General features: G+C 36.3%; 1 long non-coding RNA gene across 1 annotated transcript in view; it reads right to left on the minus strand.

Annotated features, from left to right (window-relative positions):
- The window catches only part of LOC128591706 (uncharacterized), a 114,169-nt gene that overhangs the window by 38,039 nt on the left and 58,086 nt on the right, over positions 1–18,044 (minus strand). The gene's annotated exons all lie outside the window — the stretch shown is intronic.

Below are 18,044 nucleotides of genomic sequence, written 5' to 3' on the forward strand. Positions count from 1 at the left end.
CAAGCACCCTCCTCTTGTTCTTCACTCCATTCTAAGTCCCTGGTTGTCACTTTTCTTATCTATTGCTATTAGTTTTGATTTCCAGAGTTCCCATATCTAAGTTGTAAAGAACTTATATATAGTAGTATATATATAATAGTAGTCCCTATTATGCATAGTTTTGCTTTCCTGGTTTGGAGAAAGGGAGAGAGGGGTTGATGTGGTGGGGGTGGGGAAAGAGAGAGAGAGAACAAATGAAGGCACAGCGGGCATCCACATGAGTTTTATTCCAATATACTGTTATAATTGCTCTATTTTGCTTATTAGTGATTATTGTAACCTTATGCAGTCTGATTGTCTGACTTACATTTAACCCTTAATATAGGTATGCATGTAAGGGGAAAACAATAGTATATATAAAGTTTGGTACTGTCTGTAGTTTCAGGCATGCACTAGGAGTCTTGGAATATATCCCCTACATATAAAAGGGACCTATGCATTAAAAATTAAATCCTATAATGTATAAAAATGACTCCTAGACAATAAAAAATTGAGATTCATTCATTCCAAGTATGTAAGGCTTATTCAACATTTCCCAATCAATTAATACAATCCATCGTATCAATAGGCTAAAGGCTAAAATTCATATAATGTAGGAATAGGTACAGAAAAGCATTGACAGCAGCCAACATTTACAATAAAATGTCTCTATAAAACAAGCAATAGAGGGGTATTTCCTCAATCCAATAAGGGAACAAATACAAAATATATGTATTGCTAATATCATACCTACTTAATAGTACAAAACCAAATGTCTTTCCCCTGTGATCAGGAAGAGGTAAGATGTTTATTCTTATAACTCCTATTCAGTATTTTACAAGAAATACTAACCAATGCAATGATATACAATGGAGGGTGAAAAAGAAATTATATGTATACAAATTGGAGTGGGAAAAAATAAAACTGTCTTTATTTGCAAATTACATGATTGTTTATAAAGAAAATAAACAATTAACAAAAAAAAACCCTGTATATAAAAACCAATCAAGGCCCTGAGAAGGGCTGGTAATGCTTATAGCCCAGTGACACAGGTTCACTCAAAGACTGAGACCTAATTATAAGATTATAGATGGTTATATTCGCCCCACACCTTTCTACCACATACTAAAGGCCTATATACTACAATTCCTTTACCTGGTCTGCTGACGATGTCTGCTTTTCAACAACATAAATCCACAAAGCATTCTAATGGGTAAAATGCTAAACAAAGCAAAAGAAAAAAACATGGTTTGAACATACAGAGCAAGGACCAGAACCAGACCTAGACATGGTAGTAATGTTGTAATTATTAGACCAGAAACTTAAGTTAACAATGGTTAATTTGCTAAGGGGACTAATGGAAAAAATAGACAACAAGAAAACACAGATAAGCAGAAAAATTAAAATTCTAAGAAATAATAAAATAAAATGCTAGAAATTTAAAGCTGTTATAGAAATAAAGAATACCTTTGATGAGTTCATTGTTAGATTGGACACAGCTAAGGAAGAAATCAGTGACCTTGAGGATATGTCAATGTAAACTCTCTGAGGTGAAAAGCAGAGAGAAATCATACTAGATAAAAAAGCAATGGGATTTGCCAGAATTGTAATTGTGACATAACTACAAAAGATTTTTTATATAATGTGAATTCCAGAATGAGAAGAATAGAGAAATGAACCACAGGAGATGTGAAGCAATAGTGACTCAAATTTTCCAAAATAATGTCAGACTCAAAACCAAGATCAAGGAAGTACAGATAAGACCAAACAGAATAAATGCCAAAATGGTCATAATATTCAAACTGCAGAATATCAATGATAAAATAAAAATTATTAAAGAAGTTTTAAAAAATAAACACTATATCTATGGAAGAATAAGAATAAGAAAATAATTGCCTCAGAAAAACTCCATTTTGTGCTTGCAATCTTCCTCTGCAGACTCTCTGACTCACTGCTATAGTTTGGCTGATTCCTGGACCTGCTACATACCTATCACTGGGGATTCTTCTAGATTTGGTCTGCTTTCCTTGGATACTGTGTATTCTCTTTCTTGGATTCATGTTCTATTTGCCATGTATATTTGAAGCAATTTTCCCTGAGATGGCCTATTGATTGGTCTCTGAGTCTGTGTCTCAGAAAATGTTTATTTTGCTCTCACACTTGATTGGTAGTTGGGCTGGGTATAAAATCCCAAGTTAAAATCAATTTCCTCAGAACATGGAAGGGTTTGCTCTATTTTCTCTCTATCACCTAGTGCTGCTAATGCTAGTTTGATTCTTATTTCTTTAAGGAAGTCAATCTCTTAGGAGGTAACTTTGTTCCTGACCAGGGTATTTCAGAATCTGCGGTGGAATATAATAATGACCCATCTACTACATTCTGCTCCAATCACTTCACCAAAAAGAGAAAGTTGAAGCCCTTACACTACTAGTTTTAAGACTTATAAAGTAAAAGTAATCAAATCAAGTGTTTATGGCATTAAAAAAGACACACAAATAGATAGAAGAGAGGCTAGAAGTGGACTCACATGTAGATGGCCAATTAATTTTTACAAAGATGCAAGGCAACTCAATACAGGAAAGGATAGTATTTCAAGAAATATTGCTGGTAACTGGATATCTATATGCAACATAATATACCTCGACCCATAACTCATAGTAGCTACAAAATTTAATTAGACTGAGTCATAGACCTAAATGTCATAACTAAATAGAGAAAACTTCTAGAAAAAAGATTCTTAATATTCTTAAGCTTGGAAAAGATTTCTTTAATATGAAACTCAAAGCATAAACTCTAAACAACAAAATCTACAAACTGAATTCATTACAGTAAAAAAAGTGTTCTTCCAGAGATTCTGTTAAGAAAACAAAAAGGCTAATCATAATCTAGGAGGAAACATTTGAAAACTATATATCTGACAAAGGACTTACATGGAAAACATATAAGAAACATTTGACTCAATGAAAACCAGATAAACAATGCAATTCAAAATAGGCAAAAGTTTTGAACAGACGTTTCACCCAAGAAGATGTATTAATACAAATGCTGAAAAAGCACAAAGAAAGAAGTTCAAGATCATTAGTTGCTAGGGAAATGCAAATTACAAACATAGGGGCCTGGCTGATAGTAACATTTGGCAAGACATGATTGCAAGAGGGACTTTACATAACAATTGCAATCAGTGTAACCTGGCTTATTGTACCCTCAATGAATCCCCAACAATAAAAAAAAAGCAGGATTTCTCAATTTTGATTTATAAATCTTTTCCTTCCGAAAGCAGGCCCACAATATTCAGACTATATGGAAAGATCCTCAGGTGTACATAAACATACAAATGTAATATAGGTTGAGCATCCAATTCCAAAAATCTGAAAAGGCCCAAAATGTGAAACTTTTTGAGTACCCATAGGAGACTCATCAGAACATTTAGATTTGAGATGCTCAATGGCAAATATATTGTAAATAATCCAGTATCTGAAAAAATCAAAAATTTGAAACAATTTTCTGATCCCAAGCATTTCAGATAAGGGATGTTCAACCTGTAGTGATGAGATAAAGTGTTTTTTTTTTCCTTTCCAAGTAAACTCAAAAAAAAGGAAAAAGGGGAAAAAAGTATTAAAGTAGGTAAGTTCAGCTTAAATCATAATTTTCTTCTATCTCTGTCTTATCAAGAGTATCTATGGTGGCTAAAGTAAACTAATGAAAAAATACTACAGCGATATAAACTAAATGAGGCATAAAGAATTTTGTAATTTTCAAACAGCACCTTTTACAAAGTACTATACTCAGAATCTGACCACTCCTCAAATAGTCATAGCTTGTTTCAATTTCCTGCCAGTTTTCTATTTTAATAATAATAGTAACTATCAAGTATTGTACCTCCCTCTACTCTATGTTAGTCTTTGTACTAGTTCTAATTCTACATCCTAATATGATCTCATTTTATTCTCACAAAAAGCATAATTTAGGCCTAACTTTTATCCGTAAAAAAGAAGAAACTAAGGTGCAGAGCTTGAGAAACTTGCCTGTGGTCACACACCACTCATAAAAATCAAGTAAGCCTAGCTGCAAAATCACATCCTTTTAAACTCTCACTAGTATTTAAAGTAGGGTTAGTATAGTAATATAGGTAGTTTCCTACTGTATGGCATGTAAGGAAAAAATAAAAAAAGAGAGATAGGCAGAAGGATGGCAATCCATTAAGAACTTAACTGGGAAACTGCCTGAAGCTCATTTGAAGGCTGATTTCTAGAATCAGGGAACGTTTTAAAAACACCAAAGTTACTGTCATTTACCCAAATGTGTCAGACGCAATAAAGTAAATTTACATCAAAAATTAAAAAAAAATAAAAGCTGTGTGACAAGTTGGTAAAAAAAAAAAAAAGATTGAATTGTAGTGAATAAATGGAAACATTCTAGAGGAAACTGAATATTCTACTTCAGAAATTAATATATTCAACTATGTGAAACATTAAAATCTAATCAAATGTTGTACTATCATTACTGCTCTCTAAATTTAAATATATATTTTTTTCTTTTTTTTTTTTGGCCGGGGCTGGGTTTGAACCCGCCACCTCCGGCATATGGGGTGCCCTACTCCTTGAGCCACAGGCACCACCCTTAAATATATTTTTTTAAACCATAAAAAAATTACAAAAGGCCCAAACACAAAAAGTACATACTACAAACTGAACTTATTACCAGGAAGCATCTCTTTTCAAATTACTCTAACTGGTCAAGTAGTTTTAAGGACCTAGAAAATGGTTTTGTTTCATTAATATAATGTACCTCCTCCACGCTATGATTAATACCATATTAGTTAGCCCTTACTACTGCAAGTTATCCAATGGCTCTTCCTCTTACCTTGGTATCAGGCTAAGTTTCCTGAAGAGAATCAACTAAGTCTGGCTTGTGTTTTATTTACCAGAACCATATTAAATAGATTATTCTTAATACTCTTACTAAATTCTATTCAATGATCCCTAACCAACAAATTCTTTCTCTAATATGCCAAGTAGAAAACTTTGTATATAAAATAGTTGCATGGTGCCATATAAAAATTATGCATGGAATTTTATTTTAACTTAAATAATTTAAAAACCCGCCCAGGAAAAATTCTGACTGCCTTGATTTCAATAACTAGCAACATTAGAATAGAGAAACTGTGTTTGTTTTTTAAACATGTGATCTTTGACAACTCAAAAAGCTGAACTATGATGAAGAAAAAGCCCCAGAATTAACTTCAAGCTCTGCTGAGTAAGAACATTTACTGACTTCCTCTGAGGTCTTTTTCCTTCTTTGTGATTTTGAAATTTCATTCAAATCCCTAACAGCTCCTATCAAATAATATTAGATTTGTGACCTTATCATAGGAATGCCTACAGACAATTCTAATTAATCTTAGTTTGTAGAATGGATTAATGAATGCATTTTGTAGCTCTTTGCATAGGTTACACATATGTCCATTAATCCATAGTGAGAATCTAAAAATAATTCCTGGAAAATCTACCAAAAAATCTAATGGATGGAGATGACAAGAACCTTCTGACACAGTCCTTTGAGAATGAGCAACCAAGCTAGGCTCTGATTGCTATCATTATCTTCAAAAAGGTAAGGTATCAAACAATAGCAAGGAGGAATATATTATTTATTGGCCTCTTTTCCCTAAAGTGTTTAATTAAAAGGCTTTTCTCACTTTTTTTTTTTTTAACATTTGGTCATTTTATGACATGACAATACACAAAGAAACTGTAAATCTAATGGCAGTACTTACAACTTACAGAAATTCAAACTGCCTTTTTTTGTGATTCTGGACAAAGCTCCCTAACACTCTTTCTTTCCGAAGACTACATATGTGACACTTTTTCAAGTAAAATGTAGGACAAGAAAATAAAGGGGGGGTACTTGGCAACACAGCCACCTCTTAACCTTGTTTCTCCCTGTTATCTCCACAATAAGCAATGGTGCTCTGAGGTGCTTTCATGTTCTCAATGCTCTAGTAGTGTGATGACTGAAAGGCCCCCAGGCACCTCAACCCAACACTGTCACTTCTAGTCACTGCTCAGCCCAGCTAATGCCATGCACGTCATGACAAGCACCAGCCACCTAAAGGCACCACACCCCTGCCTCATCAAAACATACCTTTGAAAAGGTATGAGCCACAGAGGGAACCTGTTTCAAGAGTTGCTAAGGGAAGCTAGCCTTGTCTATAAACAGTAGAGAGGCAGAGAAAGAGAACCCAAAGCCGCAGATACAAGATGACTGTTAGCCCTGAGTGCAAATAATTGTTCTACTTCCTGTACGGATTTGGGGGGGGTGGGGGGAGTAAGAGGTGGAGAAAACTACATACTAAAATACAGTTTGACCAGGCCAAAGTGGGTTTAGTTGTCAGCCTAAACCTGCCATCTGGTGTTAAGATAGAGCAGATCACACCCCAGATGTGTTCCTTCAAACAAATCACATCTTTTTTTCTTACCCTCCCCCTTTTTTTTCTTTCTGTAATGAGAGAGGTGCCTGGCAAAGATACAAATCAGCTGAAGTTTACTTCAAATTTAACACATCTCGTTAATTTAATCAGCCAAATGACTAGGTATGTCATTTCACACACTCACACCCTAAAAGCAATCACTTTTCAAAATGGTACCTATAGATCCGGAGCAGAAAATCATTTGTTTACTGCTCATCAACCCTCAAAGTTGGAGCTACTCTTAGTCATCCATATGCCAACTCATCTGAAAAACAAAATTTACTTCAATGGAGTTCTGAAATCCCTGTCCTCTTCTTTATATTTGTCTTAATATCTCATTCCACGATTGGGGTGGGGAAGGGTTATGCAGTGCTATGATTTGCACCTCATTACATTTGGACTGGAGCTTTGAGAAAGTTGATATTTTCTTTAATTTTTTACAGATGCTTCTAGTTTACCAGTTCATGACTGCACTACTAGAAAAGACTTCCTGCCTCTAAACTGCTTGCTGGCATGTATGCTAAATTTCAAAATCCCTGAAAAAAGTAGACCTTTGTGGTGTTCTCTTAACTTTCTTCCTGAGGGAGGAGGAGAAGAGGGTCACCAAAACCAAAACCAAACCAAACCAAGCAAAAGCTTTTTCTCCCATACAGTGAGACCAAATCTTAGAAATATTCCCTCCTAACTACTGACTGTTCATTTTCATTTGGAAACCGCCTCACAAAAAAAAGTTCATTAACTGAAAGGTATTTGTAGAAGGCATTTTTATCAAATTATGACTGTGACATATTCAGTAAGTTGTGGAAATAATTCAACCACGGACCGACCACCTTTCACCTGAGTATATCTGTGTTTCCTTATATTCGTATGTGCCATTTGAAAAATACTTTGGGACAGAGAGAAGGGACACTTTCTAAACAACCACTTCCCTTTGTTTCATGGCTCCTGGGCTTCTCAAAGTTCAGAGCAGGTGACACCGGTCTGTTCTCAATCTTTACTGTTTTAGCAATGTTAAGGCTGATGATGAGGGACACAAATCCCCTGATGGAACTGAATGCATTCCAAGCTCTCTGACCCACTCAAAGCCATAATCCCCTGCAGCTGGATCTTACTTACCACCATGCACAGCTAATACATTTTTTAAAAGCTAGTCACTGGTGACAAATGTAAACTGGACAGAGCAGCTCCCCCTTCTCCCTGCCTCACTCCTCCACGCCTCAATCTTCCCCTATAACCCAGAGACTTGCTATTTCTGTGATGGATTGGACCTGCCTTTTAGAACCACCAAGCCTGGATAGTATAGCTCTACCCTAAGTGACTAGAAGGTTTTAAAAGCATCCTCAGCTGTCAGACTGTAACAAAAACAACAGAAAAGTCATCCTTAACACAAACATTTCACAACTGGGAAAACCCTATAAGTTGAGATTATCATTGCTATACTGAGTCCACTATTTATTTAGCTATCACATGCAGGGAAACTATTCTGGCACCCTGGCTATTTGATTGAATTAAGCTGGTTGCCATATTCCTGGGTGTAATAAAATAAACACAAAATAAAATTTTAAACTTAAGATCTTTTCAGATATATTCCTTGGACCCTTTCACTTTTATTCTTTTGGCAGAAACTTGGACTGAAATATAATTAACAAGTACCCTTTTATATTGGGCAAGTATGTTTTCACCATGGATTTTGACCATCTACTTAGGGAAACTGAGTAAACCAAGTGCACAATAGCTTCGCGCTAGGCTAGACAGAATCTCCAAAAACCAGGTCAGCAAACTACAGAAAATCACAACCTAAAGATGGGTAGAATGATGGATGGATACATACACAGAGCTATCTAAATTAAGAACATAAAGTCTTAAATAGTATCAAAATTCCACATAACAGATTTTGATAAAGGGACAAGATCACTTGATGCAGAAAAACCAAGGGTTAACATATGGGACTTTTTTGGTTTATTCTCATTCCCAGATAACTGGCAATAAGTGCTGTGATTTAAGTGATATTACCAATTAGACTTGGAGATAGCAACCACAACACTGACTACAAGCTTAAACTGCATTAGGTTTAATTACTGTAAAGTTACATCTGGAGAGGGAAACATAATTTTATACCACTCTCAGCATTCTAACTTGAGCTCAATCCCTGCATGATACATACTCGCCCAAGTAATTGAGGCGCTGAAAGGCACCACAGTTAATCATGTGTAACTAGCAAAAACACAAGAGAGGCGACAAGCAGGTTTCCATGAATTAAATTCATATCTAATAATATGAACTTTCAGTATCCTTCCAGTATTCCTAAGAGCAGGAACTACTAAACAGTCTGGTGACCGGCATCAGTAGAACCCACAGATACGAAATTTGACTAGGAGTATGGGAGGGAAGGGGTATTATACCAATGGAGAAAGATATTAAGAGGCTAGGTGCAGTGGCTCACACCCGTAATCCTAGCACTCTGGGAATCAGAGGCAAGAAGACTGCTTGAGCTCAGGAGATCAGACTGACAAAGAACAAGACTCCATCTCTTCTAAAAATAGAAAAAATTAGCCAGACATGGTGGTGACCACCTGTAGTCCTAGCTATCCAGGAGCTAAGACAGGAGGATGACTTGAGCCCAGGAGAGTTGAGATTGCAGTGTGCTGTGATGATGCCACTGCACTAAGCCTAGGCAACAGAGGGAGACTGTCTTAAAAAAAAATAAAAAAAGACAAAGTGCTTAGAAGAGTCCACTTCTGATTTTCCTACTTGTCACCACTGTCATATTCCCAGAATCCAGACAACTCAGTCAACGTGTGAGTAATTCAATCAATAGGGAAAAAAAGAAACTCAGTTGTTCACAGAGACTTTAGAGCCTTGAGGCTAAACTTTAAAATGAGGTATGTGCAAGGGAGGGGAGTTTGTGGGTGTTGGTGAGCAAGTAAGAAAAGGAAATTAAGAGAATACTATGTACACACATTTGTAAAAAACATTTTGTGGTACATATGTAGAAAAGTGTGTAATACCTATAGTCAGCTACATTTTAAACACTGAATTAAAGTGCAGTAATACCAAAAAAAAAAAAGAAAGAAAGAAAAAGGAAATAAGCCCATATGATTTACAGATTTCAGAGTCATGTTCAATGGCAACACATGTTTAGTTTGAATCCACATGATATGTACATTCATTAAAAAGGCATTTAGTAAGGCACGTCTGTATTCTTCATAGAGTAATCAAAGATGGCAGTGCTTTACAGTGTTACCTTAAATATCTATTATAAACTGCAAGGAGTATTTCACTTCAGAATACAAAATGGTTTCAGGTCTAAATTCCCATGTCTGCAATGATATGTTCACACTATAAAGTTGTCTAAAAAGCTACACAAAATATAAAAGACTAAGCCTCGGGACACAAAACTGAATCATAACCAGACGTCTGCAATGTTACTTAAAATGTGATAAAAAATGGAGTTCCTTAATTAATCAAACTTTTTAGTATTAAAATATTATATAATTGTGCCCAACAAAAAAATCACAGGTCCAAATAAATTTATACCTAATTCAGTGAGAAATATTGATTATATTTTATAGGAAAGCCACAAATAACAAATATTTCTCTGAATTTTCAGGAACCAATCCATAGTACTTACAAAAACCTAACTGAAAATGCTAGTCTTGACTTAGCATAAGTCCTTCCAAAGAAATGCATCTAAAATGAATACTGTCTCTTTCAGTTGAAGGATCTGCTATAGTTAGGTAGTATGAAGCCAAGAAAAAGTTCTGAAGTTTAACTCTCAGGAGCAAACAATTTCTACTTGTGAAGTAAACTCTGTTGAAAGACAGCAGACTATGGTCCTACCAGTAAAAACAGGAAAGTTTTCAGCCAGTGACAGCTTTGCCTACAGAGAAAAAAAAGTGTCGTAGACTCACTTTATTAAACCATATGCTCATTGCCCTGTGAAGAAAGCAGGGTCACTAATTAGTTCATTCTGTGAAAGAAGCCCTTCCTGATCCCGTTGACTTTTGTCCCCCTGGTTAGCTCCATCTATATCTGTCATGCAACTTGAAAATCACTGGAGGCCAGCAGGGTCACTAATTAGTTCATTCGGTGAAAGAAGGGCCTGATCCCGTTGACTTTTGTCCCCCTGGTTAGCTCCAGCTATATCTGTCATGCAACTTGAAAATCACTGGAGGCCCTCTCCTGGCTCAGTTACAACCTAACAATAGGGGGAAGTGGGAAAGGGATGGGGGGGTGGTGGGTAGAGGGAGGGGGATCGGTGGGATCACACCTGTGGTGCATCTTACAGGGGTATTTGCGAAACTTGGTAAATGTAGAATGTAAATGTTTTGGCACAGTAACTGAGATAACGCCGGAAAGGCTATGTTAACCATTGTGATAAAAATGCGTCAAATGGTCTATGAAGCGAGTGTATGATGCCCCATGATCATATCAATGTATACAGTTATGATTTAATTAAAAAAAAAAAAGAAAATCACTGGAGAGAGGAAGATCGCCATAACAACCACTGAAATGATCTTGTGGAATGTGTCTAGTGGCACTGGAATAACCTGAATATGTGCTCCAGATGTGTCAGCTGTCGGGAAAAAAGTAAACACATCTGATGGACAGCGTATGACTAGAAGGCCTCGAAGCAACTCCAGAGGCCTGGAGGGGGAGGGGCCCGCATGTGTGAGCAGGGGGGTGGCGGGCTGGGCAGGCTGGGCAGGCAGAGCAGAAGGGAGGCCAGTCCTGAGCAGCACCAGGCACGGAGGACCTGGGGCCTGAGAGGACAGAGCGCGACTGTTCCGCCCACATCCCTCCCCTGAGTGGCCTCTGCCGGACTGCAGCCTCCTCTGTGAATTTCGCCTGGCATAGACTTGTGAGCATTTGGGAGCAAACTAAAACATAAATGCTGCGAGGAAAGGGGAAAGGAGAGGAGCGGGTTCAGAACACTTTCTGTCTTAAATATTAATGGCAACATATTTTTAAAGAATTCTATCTTCAGGGGAGGGCTGCTCCCTGCCCCTACCCTCCCACTACCAAATGAATGGTTTTGCTTTTTTTCCCTCTATGCATTGGCTGAAGCACTCTTTTTATTAGGTGCCTGAGTGATTACATTCCTGATGTGAAAATGTTGGCTTTTTTGATGGTGGTGTTGTTCCATAGACTTTCACAAGTTGCACAAGTGGATTGGTTCCTAACCCAAAATGTTTTTTAAAAATATTTTTCTAATGAAATATGTAGAAATGACTAGAAAACATGATATAGGCCAAAACACATTTTCACCTTAGTTCCTATTCTCAGGGGTGTTTGCAGAGAGCAAGATTTAGACCCATGCTCAGCGCTGATGTTCACAAACAAAACTGTACTTCTACAAACATGTACACACAGTAGGCACTTGTTGAGTATTTGCTAGATGAAATTAGTTTTTAATGTACAGGACTCAACTACAAATGCTACTTGGGTTCTACATATAAAAAGTGGCAGGGATTACTTAAAAAAATAAGTAGCCAAGTTTAAAAATATTTAAGAAAAATAAATGGGAAGTTTATTTCCCCACAGGAACAAAAAATGTCCCCCTAAAGAAAATAGGAAACATCATATTCACACTATGGTACACAAACCACCTACTTGTACATGAAAACATTTTAATGCCTGTTCCTGCTCCAAAAGTTTGTAAAATGAATAAAAATATTCACTACAGCCCTCTCAGAAATGATTACATCTATGAAAAGGCTACAAAGGTCTGTGTAGAAATTTAGAATCTATGTTAAAATCTTTAAGCAACATATTCCAGATTTCCTTTTAAAAACTCCACACAATTGCATTTCAGTAACAATTCTAATGACATAATATAGCAGAAACAAAAACAAAACTTCATTGGTGGGCAATTATTTCTATTATATATATATAATTAAGATATAAAATTGCTTATTTAACATTTAAAATCCTTAAAATTGCTTATGCTTAACATTCATTAAGACTAATTATAGCACCTTGGCTAAGACAAAGCAACACTCACTTGGAACCACTGTCCTGACATATGGAGGGGTGGTTCTAGGACCCCTACAACATTCAAGTCCCTTATATAAAATGACATAGTATTTGCATATAACCTACACACATCTTCCTGTAAACTCAAAATAATCTCTAAATTATTTATAGCACTTAATACAGTGTAAATGTTATATAAATATTTGTTCTAACTGTATTGGTCAGGGAATAAAGACAAGAAAAATGTCTGTCTGAAACATCAGCAATAATGTAACATTTTCTGGAATTTCTTTTTCCACTATTTTCATCCATAGTTGGTTGAATCTGTGGGTTCTGAACCCCTGGATACAAAAGGCTGACTATACTTTCATTTGAGGTGATTGCCAACTTAAGAATCTCATTTCAATTTCCAAGTATCTAAGTACATTTTCCTCCTTTGATAAAACTCATTTAGTGACTTAGATTCTGAATGTAGATGACCAAAGGAAAAAAGAAAACCGTGAGAAATCATTATTTGAAAGAAGGAAATGGAACAAATCTTCAACTCACTTTTTATTCTGTTATTCACACATTTAACCTGATAGAGGAAAACCCTAAGGATGCTTAGAGGTTGAAGGATTTAAAATTTGAAGAAATCGGTTAAATAACAGCAAGGGTGAATGGCACTGCTTCTGCCTTCTAGAAATTGGATTCCACTGGCAACTGGGTGAATGAAGCCAATAACAGATTCATAGTCTTGGAAAATGTTTCATCCTCTAAATGAAACATCATGATTTCCTTGTAACAGAAACTATACTTCTTGACAAGTTAGGCAATCTAAAATAATCAATGCCAAGGTCCAATTTATAAGATTTGTTTGCAACTTATAAAAAAGAAATAATCTGGGTATTTGTAATTATTTATATAACATACTTTATCATTATTCCAGCCTAATACAGTCTCCCCCAATTAAAAGACTTCAAAAATGGGTGATATTTCTAGATAAAAAGCTAAATAATTTAAAACTTCTATAAGCCAAAATTATAAATGTGCAAATTTGTACAATGAAATGCCAAATATATAAAAGAGCTTCAGTAACCATTTTCTCTTTCTTTTCTTTCCTTCTTTCTTTCTTTCCTTCTTTTTTTAGACATAGTCTCACTCTGTTGCCCAGGCTAGAGTGCATGGCATCAGCCGAGCTCACAGGAACCTCAAACTCCTGAGCTCAAGGGATCCTCCTGCTTCAGCCTCCCAGAGTACTAAGATTACAGCGGGAGTCACTGTGCCCCATCTTAAGTGACCATTTTTATTTGCCTTTATCTTAGTATTCAATCAATAAGTAAAAACCTCATGTAAATTCAAATAACTGGAATGTATCTGTGTTTATGTGTTGTCACTTAACCATCTACAATTTCTTACAATGAACTTACATTTTATAAGAAAAATGACAAGTAAAACATTGTATCTTATGTCAAATGCAGAGTAATGGTTTTTTCAGTTTTTTTTTTTTTTGTTTGTTTTTTGTTATCAGGAACATAAAAAAAATTAGAATAGAATAAAATCTGGAATTAAGGTAAGAAGTATTCAAAGACTCAAGAGTTATATACGAAGTTGCCTGAAAGTATCCAGCCATTATTAATAATATTCTTCATATTAATATTACACAGCTGGGTATTTTCCAGACAGACTTCATAATACCTATATGAACAGATTTGGTGGCTTAACTCTACATAATTAAGCTTGGGCTGAAATGAATCTTCATGTAGTACTCTGCCCTTAGTCTACTGTATGTTTTAAAATTCAAGGCCAGGAACGGTGGCTCATGCCTGTTATCCTAGCACTCTGGAAGGCCAAGGCAGGTGGATTGCCCTGAGCTCCCAGGTTCAAAACCAGAGCAAGAGACCTCTTCTCTAAAACAAAAAAAATAGCCTGGCATTATGGCGGGCGCCTACCAGCTACTTTGGAGGCTGAGGCAAGAGAATTACTTGAGCCCAAGACTTAGAGGTTGCTGTGAGTTATGAAGCCATGGCACTCTACCAAGGGCAACAAAATGAGACTCTGTCTCAAAAGAAAAAAAAAATAAAATAAAATTCAAGGAAGTGTTCATGGGTTATAGTTTCTTGGACCCCCAATTTCTCCTTAATGCTTTTGTTTTCTCCACTGAGCAAATAATGTCAATGGTTGTAACATCCACAGACTATCAAATATGCACACTCATCATTAAGATCTAGGAAACTTTGGAGAGTCTACCAGCAATTATTTTACCATTCTCTATAGTATTATAGACCAGCACATAACTATTAACAAGTCCAGGAAGTCCAGAAGAGTTGAATACTCAAACCAAAACAAAAACTAAGAGGACAACCAGCAAGCCAATCTATTAGAATTCCAGCTGGCCATGAGTAAAATACTGTAATGCCATTTCCTGGCTGCAGGAGCTTTTTAAATGTCCATGTAGTAGGTTTCATTCACATGGTACTTTTGTTTCAGCAGAAACAATAAAAAACAACAGAAATGAATGAATGAAACCAAAATCTAGATTTAAAACAATGACTTTTTTGATTCCTGTTGAAGAGAACATAGATTCTTGAGAATAGCATTTTAAATAAGACCTTTTCTCAAAAAAAAAAAAAAAGGCATTTTTAAAGAACGTGAACATGAACTCTTTACTGATCTCTTATTAAAACTACAAGGGAGTCTTCAAAGGAAAAATCTGAGGCCATTATACGTACTTTAATGCCAAAAGAATAAAAGAATAAAATCCAGCGGTTCTTTGAGGTCATGAGTCGTGTGTCATCCTATCAAGGGAAAAGAAGCCTTGAGGAAGCCACAGAATTCCACCGAAAAGCAGGCAATTTGTGAGACAGGAGAACACAGTACATTCTACCCAGTTTTAGAAGCCTAAAAGATTCTCTTTCCAAGACATAGCTATAACGTTCAATCTGCTTATACAATGGTATCAATTTATGCACAAATTTATGAAGACCTCCCCCCCAACCATGTCCTGACTACAAAACAAGTGAGTCAATGAATCCTAACCCAAGTTTTATAACAAACACAAAATATATTATTTTAATTGGTCAGGAACTTATTGCTTTATTGCTGTCCTTTATCTACAATATTAGTTTCTCCATTTTCACTTTTTTTTTATTAAATCATAGCTGTGTACATTAATGCAATCATGGGATACCATACACTGGTTTTACATACAATTTGACATATTTTCATCACACTGGTTAACATAGCCTTCCTGGCATTTTCTTAATTATTGTGTTAAGACATTTATATTCTACATTTAGTAAGTTTCACATATACCCTTGTAAGATGCCCCGTAGGTGTATCTCCCCCTCCCCTTCTCTCCCTTTCCCCTTTCCCCATATTCTTAGGTTATAATTGGGTTAAATTCTCTTAAGGGATCTGTGAAATCCTCAAAATAAATCACATTAATTTCTAAAACATTTTCCATATAGTATTTAGAGGGAAAAAGAAGACAGAAGTGAATAAACCCTGAGAAAAAGTACTTTGGTTCAAACTCCTTCTTATTGTAGACCAGGAATCACCCTTACAGAAGTTCACTGATTCACCCTATGTCACATAGCTATGTGTCTGAAGAATTAGAACAAAAACTCTCATGACAATGACACACTTCCTATCAATCCACCCTTCTCTTGTCACCACCAACTTTACTCCCTATTCTCAAATGACAACTGAGCTATTCATCAGATGATAAATTAAGATCTTCTCTCAGAAGCTCTCTCCATAAAGAAGAGGAACAAGATTAACAAGGGAATCTAAAAACATTCTTTAGAGTGATTTCAACCTTCTGCCCCTATAATCATTTTACCAGGATTGTTAAAAAGTAAAGAAAATTCCCACTTTGAATCTAAATGCCAATTCTTTTTCCATTTCCTAGAACAGTTGCTCTCAAGCAATGAAATGCCAAGAGGGAAAAGAAAAAAGGGTAGACTTAGAAGCTGAGAACTCTTGAGGTCATTAGCCTCCCAGTAGTAACAGCTGACTATATTCATTTATTGCTCCTTTATTCTTAGTTCACTAAGGGCAAAGAGCAATTTTTTTCTGTGTTTTTTCAGTGTTACTGTCCTTCAGTCTCATCACAGGACCCTGACATGCTGGGATTGCTGGTGACTTGGCCACTTGCCATAAGGAATCATTACTATTGCACTGAAGACAAATGGTGCCCCTGACTCCAGAAGGAGAACCACCTCAAATGGATTGACAGGCAGCCAAGTCAACCCTTCAAAAAACTCCTCTGAGCTCAATCCATGCTTACAGCCTTCCACAGCTGCCAATTTCACTAATAATGATGGTGGTCTACTATAGTCGTGTGTCATCCTATCAAGGATGCCAAGGTTTGCATTCCTAAAACATACCACAGTTATCATTTTACATTTTTGCCTTATTATCTAAATAATATAAGTCTCCCAGTTCATACGTAAACTCCATAAGGTAAGATCTCTAGTCTTTTTTCTCTATCACTGAATCCCCAGAACCCAGTAGAATGTTTGCTATATATTCAGTAAGCATTCAACGAAGAGTTTATAAATAGGATTGACAAAGAGATAGTGCACTATGGAATGAATTTCTCAATTTCCATTTGCCAGTTTTGCTTTTTAAGTGAGATGCTAATACTTCTACAATAGGTAATACATCTTTGGCAGTCTCATCCTCACCTGTGTATAGTTGCTAAACATTCATTCAGAGAATTCATAGTTCACTGAGATAGAATCAGTGACCTCTCTGTGGTCTTTAAGAAAACTAGTCATGGCTCGGTGCCCATAGCATAGTGGTTACAGTGCCAGCCACATACCCAGAGGGTGACGGGTTCAAACCCAGCCCAGGCCAGCTAAAAAACAATGACACTGCAATTAAGAAAAAAAAAAAAAAAAAGCCCGGCATTGTGGCAGACACCTGTAGTCCCAGTTACGTGGGAGGCTGAGGCAAGAGAATCACTTAAGCCCAAGTGTTGGAGGTTGTTGCGAGCTCCGACGCCACGGCACTCTACCGAGGGCGACATAGTGAGACTTTGTCTCAAGAAAAAGCAAGCAAGCAAACTAATCAACGAGTCTCATTCACTTACATTGGCTTCATTCCACTAGTATCACCAACCTCATGCCATTGTTCAAAAGAAGAAATCAGTTATAGAGTGTGTACAGTTAGCAACATCGCCCTACACAGGTAGAGAAACAATTCATATGGATGAGATGTTAACAACTGCAACTGTATATAACAGCAGCAAGTATCATTGCTTTTTTTGAATGTGTCAAAATTGTTCTATACTTATTTTTTTTAATTGAGATTCGTTGAAGCTACAAAGAATTAGGTTACACTGACTACATTTTGTTAAAGTCCCTCTTATAATTTTTTCCTGTTCCCAAGAGGTGTGCCATACATACGGTGACCCTCCATCGCCCGACCCCTCACCTCTCCCCACTTGCTCATTCCCCTCATCTACTGCCTTCATATTAGAATTGAGTACATTGGATTCTTGCTTTTCTATTCTTATGATACTTTAGTAAGAAAAATGTGTTTTATCTCCATCCAGGTTAACACAGACATCTCTGTCTTTTTAATGGTTTCATAGTAT

This window comes from Nycticebus coucang, chromosome 8 (genome assembly GCF_027406575.1).
Source record: "Nycticebus coucang isolate mNycCou1 chromosome 8, mNycCou1.pri, whole genome shotgun sequence".
Taxonomy (NCBI): Eukaryota; Metazoa; Chordata; class Mammalia; order Primates; family Lorisidae; genus Nycticebus; species Nycticebus coucang.